This window comes from Petaurus breviceps, unplaced genomic scaffold, assembly GCF_028583685.1.
Source record: "Petaurus breviceps papuanus isolate PSGF00001 unplaced genomic scaffold, PetGlider_PUasm1.0 277418, whole genome shotgun sequence".
NCBI classification, from domain to species: domain Eukaryota; kingdom Metazoa; phylum Chordata; class Mammalia; order Diprotodontia; family Petauridae; genus Petaurus; species Petaurus breviceps.
This window is the reverse complement of record NW_027186019.1, coordinates 1-10,962: the sequence shown is the minus strand read 5'-3', so window position 1 is coordinate 10,962 and position 10,962 is coordinate 1. Positions and strand designations below refer to the sequence as shown.

Here is a 10,962-nt window from a genome sequence, read left to right as displayed (position 1 = left end):
GAGGGAATGTCATTTCAGAGGAAAAGGCACAGGCAGCTGTTGGGGGGAGGGGGGGAAGGAAGGAGCAGCCAGGAAAAGTCTCCTGCAGAATGTGGCACTGAGCCTTGAAGGAAACCAGGGAAATTTAGAAGTGGAGTTGAAAGGGCAAAGCATTCTAGACTTGTGGGTCAGCCAAGGGTGCACTGTAATCAGCTCCTACCACTCCCTGGGATCATTAAATTTTTAGTGTGAGCATTTATACCCTGGAAATGCACAGACACTACAGCTCTGGGTTTGATTTATAGTTTTGTTGATCGTCTAGACTTAGAAAGTGATGGAGAAAATGTTAGCGATGCAGATTGAACTTAAAAGTGTGTTATGCTTTTCTGAAAACCACTGCAACGCCATGGAAATGGATGGCTGTTCTAGAACTGTGAGCAAACCTGTTGTAGCATGATCAGAGAGATTGGAGACAGGATCTTAGCACGGGTTCAGGCTTCGAATGCCAAAGAGAGTATTTTATATTCTGAAGACATTAGAAGCTGGTAGAGCTCGTGGAGGTTGGGGGGGGGGGGGACAGACAACCAAGGGAATAGCATGGCATTTTAGAAAGAAGCAACAAAGCAGTTGGATGGCTGAGTGGAGAGAGAAAAGGCAGGGAGATGACTTAGAGGGATAGTACAATGGTCCAGGCAGGAGGCAGTGAGAACCATAACTAGCATTGGGCTCATATGAGTGAAAAGAAAAGTAGGCACTTAGCAGAGATGTTGTGAAGGTAAAACATTTCAGAAACTGGCAACAGATTGGATATATGGGGTGAGTGGAAAGGAGGAAAGAGTGGAAGATGATACTGAAGTTGAAGCCTGAGGGACTAGGAGGTTACCTTCCATAGGGAAGTTCAGAAGGGAAGGGAAGATAATGAATTAGCAAGTTCTGTTTTTAACATAATGGGTTTTGGGATGCTACATACTGAGTTTTAGACATACTGAATTTTGAGATCCAGTTATAATATGATAGTATTGATTTGATTATAGCTCCCAGAGTGAGGGAAGGGGAGGGGAAAGCAGAGAGGAGGGGGAGGACAGAGAGACAGAGACAGACAGACACAGCATATCACAGAAAAAGGTACCACATACACAGGTAAGACAGATAGCAAGAAGACAGCCAATGTGGATTGCCAGATGGAATGTGTTCTGAGGATAGATAGAAATAGTGGGTCATGCGTGTTTGTGTGTATACTCACCCATCTAGAGTGGGAGTGCCAAAGATGCATGCCCTAGGCAGGGGTGGGGAACCTACAGTCTTGAGGCCACATGTGGCCCTCAAGTCCTCGAGTGTGGCCCTTTGTCTGAATCTAAACTTCACATCTAAAGTTTGGATTTACTCAAAGGGCTACACTTGAGGACCTAGAGGACCACATATGGCTCTGAGGCTGCAGGTTCCCCACCCCTACCCTAGGGTATAGTCTCAAAGAAGGTCTACAATGTTTAAGTCCTTGAGATCACTATGGCTACTGTCCCCACAGGCCATTATCCGGGAATACAGGAATGGAGTCATCTTCCCCAGCAACACTACCAGCATGGGCCGATGGGAATTAGCAGGCTCCTTCTTCTTCTCTGTTTCCACCATCACAACCATCGGTAGGGACCTGGGACCTGGGACATGGGGCAGAGGAGAGGGGATTTCTTCTTAGGGACCACTTCGGTGTCATACTGCTTGGAGCTCAAATATTGCCTCATTTACTAGCTATGTGACCCTGGACAAATCATTTAATTGCTGCCTTCCTCCACTTTCCTCAACTATAATATGTGGATAAGAGTAAAATCTAACTTACAGAGTTGTTGTGAGAATCAAATAAGATAATGTTTGTAAAGTGCTTTATGCAGTATATAATTTTGAAATCCTTTAAACTACATAAGTGATAGCCATTATTATTTCCCCAGATGGTAGGAAAGAGAGTCTATAATGCTACCCCATCATTTAGGCTTTCTAAAGCATTTCAGGGATGGGGTTGAGAAATATAATTCCAACCAAAAAGGCCTCTGCATTGGGGAAAATCCCTTCCTGTCTCTAGTACCATCTGGAAATGCAATACACAGGCAGGGCCATTTTATTTCAAGGACTGGCTAGGAGCTTTGGGAAAGTTGTAGAGCTGTGTGGTAGAATGTCCTGAATCCTTTCCTAAAATCTTAGAATATGGCACAGGACTTTAGAAGTTACCTCCACCCTTCAGTTTACAGAGAAGGGAAGCTGATGCCCAAAGAGGGAAGGGGACTTGCCCAGGATCACACAGGTAGACTTGGGTGACAGATTCTAGCCCAGGTCTCCCAACAAAGTCTGGCACTCAACATCCCTCACTGTAGAGGCAGGTATCATCATTTTCCCTGTTGTGTAATCCAAAAGCACTTCCTTTCACTCTAGCCCTGTCCTTGGTGAAGAGATAAGGAAAAACTTCTCCGTAGATGTGAATGGGGGAGGCTGGGAGAACCAGTCATTTGCCTCAGTACCCTCTCCTACACCTGTATGGGACCTGACTCCCTTGGTCGCCTCATGGTGTCTAATGACCCCTTTGTTCATCTTTGTACATACTGGCCACCAGGTGGCAGTGTAAAACCATCAGTCAGCTCTCTTCCTAGCAGTCACTTTTGGGTGCGATAGTGTCTAGTTTCCAGTTTGGAGGACAGGACTGGGAGAGCGAGGTTTGCAGGGTTAGGTGGAAGGGCAAAGGGGGCAGTGCTAGTGTCCAGCCATAGCCTGGTTTTCTTTTCTATTTTCTGAGGTCTGGATGAATTTGCCCTCACCCCTAACTGCTGCCCCCCCCCCCCCCCGACCTTTCAACCAGTGTCTCTGATTGTCTCTGCTCCCAGAAGGCAGGCTTTTGCTTTTCTTGCCAACCCCAGTGCCCGGCTCACGGTAAACACTTAATAAATGTGTGTTGACGACTCTCTGGGATTAAGGAAGCTTAGCTTCACAGACTGGGTTGTCTTTTTAATATGGAACTAAAATCATTCATTCTTAGAACCATAAATCTAAGGATTGGAAGACCATCATCTGAAGTACCCTCCCTTTGGGCAAATACACCTAACATATAGAGAGCAAGGAAGGGAAGAGAGGAAGACCTAGTGTAATAAGCCAGCCAACAAGCATTTATTAAGCACTTGCTGTATGCCAGATACTGGGCTAAGCAGGCATGTTTCCGGTCAAAGCCCCTTGGAGATGTCATAGAATCTCAAACTTGGAAGGAGCCTCAGGAGCCACCTAACCAACCAACACCAGCACAAAGTTATCTTCTATAACATACCTAACAAACACTCGTCCAGCCCCTGCTCAAATGCATCCAGTGATGGGGACCTTGCTAGTCCATAAAGCAATCCATTCTATTTGGAGTCTGTTCTGATTATTAGGAAGCTCTTCCCTAGACTGAGCCTGATCTGCCTCCCCTGTGACTTCCATGGTCTTCTCCTAGTTGTGTCTTCTGTTGGCCAAGCAGGACAAGACTGATCCTTCTTCTAAACGACCGCCTTTCAGATATTTGAAGACAGCTGCTGTTCCCACTTTCTAGTCTTCTTTTCTCCAACTCATACCTCCTCAGTTTCTTTAACCTTATCAGATGACATGGCTTCAAGTCACCACTATCCTGGAGGCCCTCTACTGGACATATTCCACCTTGTCAATAGCCCTTCTTTAAAAAATGGCACCTGTGGGGTGGCTAGGTGGTGCAGTGAATAGAGCACCAGCCCTGGAGTCAGGAGGACCTGAGTTCAAATCCAACCTCAGAAACTTAACACTTACTAGTCATATGACCTTGGGCAAGTCACCTAACCCCAATTGCCCAGCCTTCCCCGCTCCAAAAAGCAAAAAATAAAAATGGCACCCAGAGCTGAATACAGTACTCCAGGTCATAGGGCAGCTGGATAGCTCATTCATTTGTTTTGAATGCTATACTTGTTTAATTATTTTAATTATTTAATTATTAATTAATTATTACTAAATAATTAATTATCTAATTTAATTAATGATCCCTAAGATCAAATCAGTGGTTTTGGCTACTACAACATTTTGAGCTTACAATTCATTAAAATACCTAGACCTTTTTCACATGAATTGATTTCCAGCCAGAGAAGCAACCAAAGACTTGGCTTCCTGAGGGAAGGAGGAGAACCCAGTCAGCCAACAAGCTTTGCTTACTGTGTAAGCTGTAAGAACACAGTGCTTATTGTGTGCCAAGGACTGTGCTGAGGGGAAGGACTATAAAAGAAAGTCAAGAAGCTTACATTTTAATGGGGCAGATAAATAGAAACACCTGTGTACATAGAGAATTTATACAGTGATGGTGATCCATTAGGTGGTAATGGAAGATGAGGGACTGGGAAAGGTCTCTCACAACAGGTGAGATCTGAGCTGAGACCTGAAAGAAGCCAGGAAGAGGAGGTGAGAAGGGAGGGCAAAGCTTCTCTTGGATATCTGCCTTCCCTGGGTCACAGCTCCTACACCCCTGGCACTGTGGTACCACAAAGCCCCCCCTTTTTTCTCTGTCCTTCCTCCCCAAGTCTCCTGTGTTTGAAATCAGATGGGCCTCTATGTCACTGCTCTGCACCCCACAAATGACTTTGACCCCAGCATAAGATTTCCTAATGGCTGATCAATTTCTAACCACATCTCCTGCATCCTTTAGTTGTGGATTGGATTATTTGAATTGAGTGCAATACTTTACATTATTCCTATTAAATTTCATCATCCGCTTTTAGCCTCATTCCATCCTGTTGAAATCTTTCTGTATCCTAATTCCATCATCAATGTATCAACCATCCCCATTAGTCATCCACAGATTTAATAAGCAAGCCATCTATGTCTTTAGTCAGTCTTTGATAAGGGAACACAGAAGACAGCTGTGTGTTATTACTGTAGAGACCTCCCTCCAGACAAACACAATCCACACATCAACACTCAACTCATTGGGTTAGGTCAGTCAAGAGTTCTGAAACCCACATAACTGTTCTTTTTCTATCATTCAGTCTTTCTCTCTCCTTCATTTCCTCAAAGATATTTCAAGATACTGTCAGATGCTTTGCAGAAATCCTCATATGTATATATACACATTCTTGGCATGCCTCCCTCCCACCAACCTGTCAAGAAGTCTCCTGTAATAATCACCCTGGCTCATTATCTTACCCATGGAGTTGCTGTTACTCATGTAACTTAGTTGAAGCATTAAAGTAGTTCAAGGCAAAAGGCAGCTGATTTTCTGGGTCTGGCTGCACCAAGGGCCTGTTGCTGGACAACAGACTGGGAATGGACAGTCCATAGCAATGAGAAAAAGGAGATAAATGGTTGGAGAGACTGATGACCCAGCAGGGCTCGGCATCATCATCGTTATAGGAGGGTCCTAGATTTAGAGCTGGAAAGTTGGATATAAATAATTATCTCTGAGGTCACTCCAGTTCAGCTCCTTAATTTAACTGAAGGGCAAAACCAAGGCCAAGAGGTCAAGTGAATTGCTCATGGTGGTAAGTGGCAGAGTCTGGCTTCAATCTTGGGTCTTCTGACTCTTTCCTTACACTAAAAAGAGTTTCTAACAGGTCATGTCCAGCCATCCTCCTTACTCAGGGCCAGGCCAACAGACCTTGAATTTTGAGTTTTGTTAAGAAGCCATATTTGTGACCAAGGCACAAAGAAAGGGGGCTGGATGGGTGGGAGGGGACACAAAAACACCCACGATGTGGGCTTTTTATTCTCTTAAATCAAGGCCACCCCCAGAGTCATGTGGTTTTCCAAAATTTTGAATATTATGGTCCTGATCATCCTTCTGCACCATTGGTCCCAGCTTGGAACCCTCAGTACCTTCAACCACCTAAGGAGGCTGTGTCTCTACCTCCTTTCATTTACATAATCAACCAGCCTACATGAACTAGTAAGGAAGGGCTTTACCAACCTGCCCACTAATACTCTGCATTGATTTGCAAAGGAGTTGTCTTGTGGAGTGCCCAGTGAGGTGTCCTTGACTCTTTGCTATTTAACATTAAAAGAAGGCACCGATTCATATGCTTATAAAATGTGTGGAAGTTCTAAAGCTATGACAGTTAGCTATTAAGTTGTATGACCCAACCAAGGATCCAAAAAAAAGATGTAGATGAGCTGGAACATAGAGACAAACCTAGTAAGATGGATGCAAACAAAGATCAATGTAAAAGTTTAGATTATTGCTCAAAAATTAGAATTTTTCACAAGATAGGGGAGAAATAGATAGAAGGTCCAAAAAAAAAATCTAGTGCCTGGCCTGAAATCAAGAAGACCTGAGTTCAAATGTGGCCTCAGAAACTAGCTTTGTGACCCTGGGAAAGTCACTTAACCTCCTTTGCCTCAGTTTTCCTCATCTGTAAAATGAGCTAGTGGAGGAAATGGCAAGCCACCACTCCAGGCAGGTTCTTTGCCAACAAAACCCCCAAAAGAAGTCATGAAGAGTTGGTTATGACTGAAAATGACAAAAGGACAAATGAAAAAGATCTGAGGGGTTTTAGTGGATCAAAAACTCAACCTTCATCAAGAAGCCACCCCCAAAGCTTAGTGTGATCTCAGTTTACATTCGAAGAAGCACAGCCCCACAAAGAAGCAAGTGGGAGTCTCCCTGGACCCTTCCCTGCCCTGGTCAGACCACATCTGGGATATCATTTTCAGTTTGGGGTGCCAAAACATCGACAAGCTGGAGAACTTCCAGAAATGAGTCTCTTGGACAAGGTAGGTGGGCATCACAGGATCCATATTAGATTTAGGGCAAGAGTTGTTGAAATCTTTTGTGTCCTAGACCCCTTTGCAGTCTGGGCTTGCAGCCAAGATCTAGCAATATCCCCTGAGAAACTAACTGGCTGTCACTAGGCAGGTCACTAAACTTCTTTTGAGCCCCCATTTCCTCCTCTGTAAAATAGAGATAATATTAGCACTTGCCTCACAGGGTTCTTATGAGGATCATATGGGGAAAGATATTTTCTCAGAGTAATGTTTGTTGCCTACATTCCTAAGTGAAGGAAATGCTGAATCTAAGCTAGAAGTAAAATTTTTAAAATGGGGGCAGCTAGGGGACACAGTGAATAGAGCACTAGCCCTGGAATCAGGAGGACGTAAGTTCAAATCCAACCTCCGATACTTGACACATATACTAGCTGTGTAACGTTGGGCAAGTCACTTAACCCCAATTACCTTGCCTTCCCCCTCCAAAAAAAATGAAAATTAGAAAGTAAAAACATTTCACTATTCAAGTTCTCAGACTCCTGAAATTTATCCAAAGACCCCAAGATAAGAACCCCTGCAATAATGGAAAATAACGTTGGAGTGGTAGGGTGGGACCAGGTCATTTAGGTCCTTGAATCTCAGAACAAGGAATATGCTAATTCAGTCAGGAATCATTGGAAGCTGTTGAGCAAGGAAATGACTGGATCAGAGTGGTGCCCTAGGAAGGTTAGCCTGACAACAGTGTGAAGAATGAGTTGGAAACTGAGAAATTGTAGGTTAGGAAGATCTGGAGGCTACTGTGATATAAGGGAGAGAGCATTTAGGAGTTAGAATGAAAAGAGCTGGGTGTGAGTCCAAAGTCTGCTGTTCCCTAGCTGGGAGGCCTTGAATTCTCTGAACCCCAATTTAGTGATCATGAAAGGCAGCACAGCATTGGCCTCAGAGCCAAGATCTGAGTTGGAATATCCCCTGAGAAACTTACTGGCTGTGGGACCTTAGGCAAGTCACTAAACCTACTTTGAGTCCCTATTTTCTCATATGTAAAGTGAGGATAATAATGACACTTACAGGATTCTTCTGAGGATCAAATGATAAAATGTAAAGCATTTTACAAACATTAACAGTTGGCATTTGCTAAAGAAATATCAGCTGTTATTATTGCATGTGAAGTGAAAATAATATTAACATTATCTACTTCTTGAGCTGGTCGTGAGGTTCAAAGCAGGTTATGTTTTAAAATTACTTTGAAAGTATAAAGTGTTATTAGTTTTCCTCCACTGAAGTCACTAGTTCTTACTTCTTGGCTGACTTTGGGCAAATCACTTAACATTTTCAAGCCTCAGTCTCCTTATCTGTAAAATGAAAGGGTCTGACTGGATGACCATTAAAGCCCCTTCCAACTTGGAATCAGTGATTCCAAGTCTTCCAATGATGCCACATCATGGTTTGGAGTAGATGCTAGGATTCTCAAAGGCTCTATTTTGAGGAGGTATCAGGGTATACAAGGGGAACATGTTTGAAGCTCTCAGCTCTGCCACTTACTCACTATGTGACTATCATTTGGTCTGTCTAACTTGTTTCCTTTTGTACTATTCCTTCCAGTTCTACATCCCTAATCCTATGACCAGTAGAGGGCAAGCCTTGGCAGGTCCTAGGAAGCTAGAAAAGGATGCTTACAGCCTGTTGCTGCCCAAGTTAGCAAAGGGCAAGGATGCTGGAGAGGCCTCACAATGGGATGAATTTCTTTGACCCCAGCTAGTCCTAAAGGCACATCTCCAAAATAGGGCAAGGATTGGGCTCTGCATTGGTGCACTAAACACCCTCATAAATGAAATGAGATATTCTGAAGTGTTGACACAAACCCTACTCCAATGTCTTCTTGTTGGAGAGATAGATGGTTCAAGTGGATAGAGGACCAGGCCTGGAGTCAAGAAGACCTGAATTCAGATTTGGCCTCAAGACAATTACTAGGTGTGTGGCCCTGGGCAAGTCACTTAACCTCACTTTTCTCAACTGTTAAATAAAGATAATAATAACACCTAACTCACAGGGCAGTTATGAGATAGAGATAATAACTGAAAATGCAATAATATTTGTAAAGATCTTAGTACCATACCTGGTACATAGTAGGTGCTTAATAAATGCTTACTCTCTTCCCTTCTTTCTCATGGCATGAAGGTGACCAGGGTTCCTCCCAGGCTACACCAGAGGACCACAACCCCTGGCAGGTTCTGCTGTACCAAGCTGGAAAGCTACCGATATGGTGCTATCAAAGTGACCATGTTTCCTCTCCGAGGATCAAACCAGCCACTTTCAAAGAGCCTCATCAACAGAGGGTTGGCCACAAAGTGATGAATTTGTGACCACACTGAAGATGTAGGAATATTGTTTTCATTGTTATCTTTTATATGAATCGGATGAACCAAATCCTCTCCCCACCCTCCCAGACTCCCTCCCAAGTCTCTTCCAACTGAGAGTCTCTGATTCAAGTCAAACTCAACAATATTTGTTAGGCACCTAATATGTAGCCTAGCTCAGTGGCTAGAGAGCTGGGCTTGGTGTTGGAAAGGTCTTGATTTAAGTCCCTCTGCCTCCCCTAGCTTTGTGACTCAAGGCCCTGGCAACTTAAGCCTGAAGTTTCGGAATGGTTGCAGATCTGTTTGCATTGGTAGAGGGAGCTTACTCAATCTGGGGTTCCCTTTACACTTATCTAAACGATGTCAGTCAGTCAATGAGCACTTATTAAGTGCCTTCTGTGTGCTAGAAGCTGGGGATGCAAGGAAAGGCAAAAAACAGTCCCTGTTTTTAAGGAAATCACTGTCTAACGGACTTTGTGTTTTATTAAGAAGCCACGTTTGTAACTGCAGAATCAAAGACTGACAAAAGTTGGGAAGAAAAACGAAGGAAAAATGTGTTACTATTTTTCTTTTTTAATTAATTTTTTAATTAACAAAAATAAAATTTCTTCTCTTCCAACCTCCAGCCCTCCCCTCCCCACAAGTGGGGGAGGGGGGGAGAAAAAAACAGAACAAACCCTTGTTTAAAAACATTGCACGAATGTATGTATCTGTGTGTGCATATATATTTATGAATATATGTGTATACATACAAGTCAAGCAAAACAAATTCCCCAATTGGCTGTGTCCAGAAAGTGTATGTCTCATTTTGCACCCAAGTCCATCTTTTCTCTGTGTCAGTAGATGGGTTGTTGCTATTATTTTTGTTATCATCCTGTTCTTACCATTTTCAAGGTAGTTGAGACAAAAACTCTCTTGGGACAAGTTGCTAATCTGCTATTATTTTTTAATATTTAAAGTTCTGTGGACTTTTGCAGAGGCAGATAAAGATAGCAGCTTTTTTTAATTGAATAAAAAGTGTTGAGATGTAAGCTCTTCCTCTTTGGGCTCAACGAAATCATCTTCAGGGCACCTCCAGTGGCAGACAGGACAAAAGGGTTGAGAGATACCTCTTCCTGTTACCACGTGTTTTTTATCTCCTCTGCTTGGTCTCCATGTTTTGAAAGCTTTTCATTCCATACAGCTTAGGTATTATGAGTGTTTGGTATGACAACAACTGTTTTTAAAGTTGCTTTTCATTTTTTGTGGATAGATGTGATATCCAGGCAATTGTGGGCCATAATTCAGTCTGTAATGATGGTCCAGTTCAAGTATATTTTATTGACTGAATCTTTCAGGATATTTTGAAGTCTATATTTGTAGTATGAGGGTTTATCATATGTGAATCCATGAAAGATAGCGAGGTTCTGATGTATACATATTTCTAGCAAACAAATCACGTTTTGCTAAGTATTTAGTAGATGATAAATTTTTATAGCCTTAAGTGATATGTTACATAATTTTTTTAATCATTTCCTTTGTATAATCTACACTGATCATTAAGTCTAGGTCCCTTAAGGATAATTCTGGTGGCAGTAACCTGGTCTGTAATTGCCATCATAAAGCTCCTCCATTTCCATCAACAAGTTCATATGACTCAACCATTTATTATTGTTATTAAAATTACATTAGTTCATGTGTGAGGGAATGGAAGCCTGGACTAGGGTAGTGATGATGGGAATAAAGAAGAATGAATAGAAATGAGAACCCTCTTGGAGGTAATAGAATAAATTTATTTTAGCTGGATGCCTAATGTAATTGACAGAGACAGGGAACATGTTTGATTTCAGATTTAGCTTTCTTTAGTAGGTGGTTGGATGGATGGATGGATGGATGGATGGATGGATGGATGGATGGATGG

The 10,962-nt window shown here is 42.7% G+C and overlaps 1 long non-coding RNA gene across 1 annotated transcript; it reads left to right on the top strand.

Moving 5' to 3' along the window:
- The first annotated feature begins 1,504 nt into the window (after positions 1 to 1,504).
- LOC138167670 (uncharacterized) lies at positions 1,505 to 10,685 on the top strand. The gene is made up of 2 exons (XR_011169943.1): positions 1,505 to 1,619; positions 8,884 to 10,685. It is a non-coding gene; the product is annotated as an uncharacterized lncRNA (long non-coding RNA).
- Positions 10,686 to 10,962: the final 277 nt, after the last annotated feature.